This window comes from Lolium perenne, chromosome 4 (genome assembly GCF_019359855.2).
Source record: "Lolium perenne isolate Kyuss_39 chromosome 4, Kyuss_2.0, whole genome shotgun sequence".
Taxonomy (NCBI): Eukaryota; Viridiplantae; Streptophyta; class Magnoliopsida; order Poales; family Poaceae; genus Lolium; species Lolium perenne.
The window spans coordinates 400,363,354-400,369,671 of record NC_067247.2 but is presented as its reverse complement, the minus strand read 5'-3'; the positions used below and the strand labels follow the sequence as shown (position 1 = coordinate 400,369,671).

General features: G+C 47.0%; 1 pseudogene; it reads right to left on the bottom strand.

Moving 5' to 3' along the window:
• Nucleotides 1-619: 619 nt before the first annotated feature.
• Nucleotides 620-1,807, bottom strand: LOC139830410 (uncharacterized; annotated as a pseudogene).
• Nucleotides 1,808-6,318: the final 4,511 nt, after the last annotated feature.

Genomic DNA, 6,318 nt, shown 5'->3' with positions numbered 1-6,318 from the left:
TGCCCTTGCTTATTCCACACATAATATCAGGGAATATTCTACTCATCTTATCGAAAGACACATGCCCCATCCTACAGTGATGGACCATAGCCTGTTTTTCCTTGTCCTCCATGGTTGCAGCATACACCAACTCTGGTTGCACCCCTTTTTCCACATACCAAAGCCCCTTACGCCTGGTGCCAGTCCCAACCATCTGCCTCGTCTCCCGCTCCTGAATCACGACACCAAACTTGTTAAGAGTCACACTACAGTCTATGTCATTAATGAGAGCACTCAGAGAGAGCAAATTAACAGGAAACGCTGGGACGTGTAAAACAGATGACAAAGAGATGTTTGAAGTGCACTTTACTGTGCCTTCTCCAACAACAGGTTATTTTGTACCATCAGCAGTTTGAATGGTGCCTTTGTGAGTAGGAGGATGCTTAATGTAAGACTCAAACACACCGAATTTACCCGCAACATGCTTAGATGCGCCAGAGTCTAGAATCCATTCTGTATCATTCTCATTTGTAGCAAGGGATGCCTTTTCAGAATTACCTTCATTCGTGGAGACCAAGTTAGCAAAGTTTCCATAGGCAGCACCATCCACTTCTGCATCCTTTGACGTCCCATTGGCCACTTACGTCGCCATGTGTGCACTCTGACCACCGGAGTTTCCAGCGTGTCCTCCTCTACCTCTAGCCATCCCGCTACTTCCCCCTCTGTTATATCCCCTGCCTCTACCACGAGTTGGGCAGTACCACTTCAGGTGACCAGTCTCCCCACAAATGAAACAGTCCCTAGTCTCTTTCCACTCTCTACGCTCGGTCACGGCAAACGTTGGAGCTGACACAACTTTCTCATCTGCTGGTTCCAGAGAGAGCCGCACCTCCTCTTGAGCCATTGCTGCAATGGCCTCGTCAAGAGTGGGCAAGGAGGTGTGGTGCAGCAGAGATGCCTTTCTGCCATCAAAGCACTTACTTAGCCCCTCCAAAAACTTGAGCACACGCCTGCGAGCTATCCACTTGTGCCCTGACTCGATGGAGGCTGCATCATAGAGTTCGAGAGGGTCACAGTTATCCTGATCAGCCCATAAGGCTTGCAGCTCTGCCACATATGCCATCACTGTCATGTCCCCCTGGCGGAGATGGCGAATCTTCCCATCAATCTGAGCAATGAGCATGACATTGCCCTTACCAGAGTACTGAATGGACAAGGTCTTTCATATTTCAGCAGCTGTGGACAACCCCTCCACGGAACGCCCAATGGAGGGCACCACCGAGTTCAACAACCACCCAATAAGCAGAGAGTTGATGGTTTTCCACTTCTTTCCCTCAGCACTAGTCTTGTCTCCTAGTTCTTTGATAGTCCCCAATAAGTACCCATCAAGATCTTTCTGATCCACAGCCAACATTGCCCTCCGAGACCAACTCAGATAGTTGGTAACCCCCTCTAGCTTGATGTCCGTGGGTGACAGGTCAATCTTCTGAACCACTTCTTGTCGGGGAACAATGGCCTCAGAGCCACCCCCTTTTGAGAGAAACAGCGTGAGCTGCTCGCGAGCCTCCGCAAGGCCTTTGGGCTCACCCATCTGCACTCTCACCTTCACCCAGCAAAAACAACAAATAGCTTCGGGGCACGCTTACCAGCAACCTCCTTTCACCAGCAGCAGGCACACACGACTTGAGAAACCACCACCCCTGCTTCACTCCTGGATGAGCAGCTGCACGCAACAGCAAGAACCACAGTCCAGCTTGTCCTTCTCCTTCCCCTTGCACGCATCACCACCTCGTCTCCTCTCCGCCGCGCAGAACCACTCCCTGCCTGAACCGGCTTCCCTTCAGGCCCCACTGTCACCTGGCTCTGATACCATGTTGGAGCAGCAGCTCACCTCATCTTTCTTGGTCCCTGGCGGCTGGTGTGGTTTCTTCACTCTTAGGGTTAGCTCTCCTCCAGCTCCCTCCTTTTATAGGTCAGCACACATGGGCCTTAGGCCACTTGGGCCAGAAACATGTCCAGTGTTCAACAATTAGAATCTTAGCATAATAAGGTTATTTTAATTTACTAGCTTGTTTGTATTCTTCAATACAATATGAAAACATTTAAACTACTGTTACTTAACTTCTAAATCGAATCGTTGAACTCCATCAGAGATATCTACCGGCCATATCATTAGTTTACAGCCTCCACAGTACCGTATATATGTTTTTCAACATAAATGTTACGCCACTTAAAAACTCGGTCTAGCTGGTTCCTGTTATTCTTTTTCTAGCTATGAATCAAACGGTGACAATCCTTGCCATATGGGAAAGAAAGCTACCTTGGACAGTCAATAATAGAGGCCAGTCCAAGAGCCTAAGGGGTGTTTTGCATTTTGCCATGCATGCGACAGTTCACCCAAAAAAGATATTAATTCCAGTTACAATAAGACAAATTGTTGATTGTTTTAGCTATCAGCAAACAGAAATCACACAAGACAATTGTGCTCGATATCTGAATTGCTCAAGTTTTGATACTTTGCAACGAAAAGGAAATGGATATACCTACCTTGGCTTGCATGGAATAAACTATGTCCTCAAATTTGCTGCACCGGAACCAGCATGTTCCCTTCTATCCGGTGGCATGCAGGAGCTTCAGTAAATTTTATTAAAGATGTTTTGTTTCTCCATACATAATTGAAATGGTCGTGTATGCTGCCATCTAATGCTGTTATAGCTACGTATTTTTTAGAACTAGCTATGGAGAATGTTCTGTTCATTGCAGTCATTGAATGTTTGTGTTAGATTAAATATTAATGCAGAAGGTGACATTTGATTTATAAATTACTATATATGCCCAGGTTTGAATAAGATTAATATTAAGATGTAGGAGTATATAAATTGGCTAGCTACTAGACCATGAGAATCTTTAAACCAAGCCCCACATTGTGTAAGTTTAGATAATACAGCCACCACTAGGGAGATATCTACCGGCCATATCATTAGTTTACAGCTTCCATAGTAAACCCCATATTTCTTTGAAGAAAAGTGTAATGCCAGTTAAAAACTAGGTCTAGCTTGTTCCTGTCTCTTTTTTAGCTATCAGTGAAACGGTGATGATCCTTGCCGTATAAGAACAAAGTTACCTGGATAGTCAACTATAGAGGCCAGTCCAAGAGGTGTTTTACATTTTTGCCACGAATGCAGCAGTTCACAACAAAAATGATACTAATTCCGATTCTTGCAAGATGAATTATTGATCGTTTTAGCTATCACCAGACAGCAATAACAAGAGACAATTATGCTCCCAATTTCTGAATTACTCAAGTTTCGATCCTTTGCAGTAAACACACCCTGGACACAAGTGAATTATGTTCTTGAATGCAGGTACGGAATTAATCTGCCTGCCTTGGATATCTGTACATTTGGCATTGCTAGCTGTTTTAAACTAGTTAACCAGATCAATGAATTTCCGTCCTCTGACTTCTCTTGAATTGCGGGCATCGAGAGAGTTGCTGCGAGGAGATCGAGGAAGCCATGGAGTAGAGATACGAGAAGTATTTGATGATGGAGCACGTTGCATGTCTAGACGTGGAGGGAGGCGGGGCAATTCTGAGATGGAACCTAGCAAGATTTCTATAGACGCGTGAGGTTGAAAAAAGTTTGATGCATTCTGGCGATATCGATCTATTGTGTACGTGAATGACTAGAATGGCAGTTCCTGTGAACTAATGAACATCTTCTCTAAGTATAATGAGTAGCATCCCTTAAATATGTAGTGGATACAAATTGTTGCTATGGCGGAACCTAGCTAGCTTGTGATATTGTTAGTGCATGTCCTAGTAATACTTTGTACTGTGTTTATCTCAACGAAGTCCTGGTGTCAACTTATATCCAATTGATTCTAAAAAAATAATCCAGTTGGAGGGCTTTGAACCTTTTTTTTCTTTTGCTTCTGTCGGTGCAGTCCACAGTGGCGTTTGGATTTTATTCTTTAAGTTGGCACATTGTGAGGAATGAAATAATTGTCGATTGTTTCCCATTCTTTCAAGCAGAGGTATTATCCTCCCACACGAGTACTCCCGTGTTTCCTTACTTAAAAGTTACACAGAATAATGAGAAAAACTTGATGACATTTACACCACTTGCATCTATCTGCTTTTTTTTAGCGGAACTTGTACCCGCCTGCCATGTCAAAGCAATTTCAAAACGAAACTCAACATGTAGGTGGAGAAACAATCACTGGGCCAAATTGATGGCCCAAATAACATTAGGCATTATCCATGGTTAAATTTGTCTCCTTTTCTTTTCATTTCCAGATGGTGCGTTGAATTTGGATTCGATTTACTTCATCTATCCATAAGAGAATGTGGTAATTTTGTGTAAATTTAGACGTGACACTCTTTTAATCTTATCTACAGTTATATCCAAATTTAGACAAATATTCGATATATTTTTATGATACATGCAAATTTTGATAAAGTTGAGATAATTTCAGAAGGAAGTACATTACCAATTATATTTTATTAATTTTCAAATTTCCTATAGACTGGGAACTGGTAAGAAGTGAAATGCCCAATGGTGAAAGGGGCTTCGAAATGGGACAAACAACACAGCACCGGCTACCCCTACGGAAAAGATGGTCAAAAAGGAAAAAGAGTGGGCAGAGGGCCAGAGCGGTAAGACGCTGCTGTCCGGTTTGGAGCTTATCCATTTCGCGCGGAACCGGCGGCCTCGCTGCAGACCCCCGCGCACGCGAAATTGAACGAATGAACCAGAAGGAAAACGGAACCGAATTAAAGAGAGAGAGAGAGTCGCCAGCCGCCGCGCGCACCACTCTCGGCTGGCTGACCCGGTCAACAACGGATAATTAAAGAAGCTAGGTACGCGCGACCTGACCGCGATCCACCCAAGGGAGCTGCGTGCGCTCCGCTGAGTCGGCAGATTAAAAAGAGAGAGAGGACTCCAGAATCAATGGATTCATCAAACTTATGCACTACTATGGTGGACTTTTTTTTGAATCAAATTCAATGTTCACAATCAGCAAGGGATCAAAAACATTGAAGTAAGTTTAGATTGCAATCACCATACAGGAAAATTAGTCCAATCTAGAACTCACACCCTTCTTCCTAAGTGGATTATTCCAAATTGCTAATACATCTGAGAGCAGGCCCGTGTGAATCGAAGCACCGAACATGCTGACCAGCAACCACAAAATCATGGCTCCAGTCCAAACCAACCAACAGTATGGAGCCTTGTTTCAGGCAGCACAGTCCACCTTCATAGCAACAGTAATGAACATGTAAAAGAGAGAGAGGGAGTACTGGTGGTGCTCAACTAGAGGTGGTCGGCGGCAGCATCTAGAGGTCGTGGAAGACCCCGACTTTTCGACCGTGGAACGCCGGCAGCTGCTGCTGCTTCCCCACCCCGACAGCAGCAGGTAGCTAGTGGCCTAGTGTAGACGCCGGAACAGCAGCTCCCCTGCCGTGCCGCGCGTGGGTGCTGTTCAGCGCCCGGAGCCGGCGTCGTCGTGGGCCGGCGACGTTGATGCACTGACCGGCCGGTGGGTGGGGTGCTGCTGCATGAGATAGAACGCATGCGTCGTTGATCTGCTGCAGGGGTCGTCCATGAGAGGCTGGGGGCTTTGGGAGTAGAGGAAGGCGGAGGGGACGTGCTAGGGGTAAGGGTGGGTGGCGCCGGCGCCGCCGCCGGCGAGGGAGATGACAGCCGGTGGAGGGGGCTCGCGCGAGAGACGGAAGTCGGAGAGCAAGGGATCTCGAGAGCAGGGAAGGAGGTGCCGGTGGTTGGGGAGAGCGGGGTGAGTGGCCGGCGGCGGAGGGGGTTGGGTACCCGGGATGTTGTTCGGATGGGCGGCTGTGAATGGGTGGCTCCAGGCCATGACGTCGGGAGGTGTGGAGGAGGGGATCTTTGGGCGGTGGTCTGCGACGGGAGGGGTGGCCGGAGCTGGCCAGGATCTGCCGGAGATGGTGGGGACAGAGAGGAGAGGTGGTGTGGGTGGGAGGTGAAAGAAACGTGGAAGTGGGCTGGTCTGTCGATGGGCCACGAAATATCTGTCTTTTTCGCAGATATTTCGGACTCGGGAAGGGCCACGAAATATTTGGATGTCTTCCCGCGCGGCAAATCCAATCGTAGTATTTCGGCTGCGGAGTCTCCCGCCTGGTCAATCTAAATTTCCTAAGCGCCAAAGCTAATATTTCGGCTTCGGAGGAGACAGCCGGGAAGCGTTGGATCAATTTAGGATGGACGGTTCATATCATCTCTAGATGGGTTATCCGTGGGTCGCCAGTTCCTCTCTTCTTATTGGCTAACAATGACCATCAGCTCGAAAGACACAAAACGG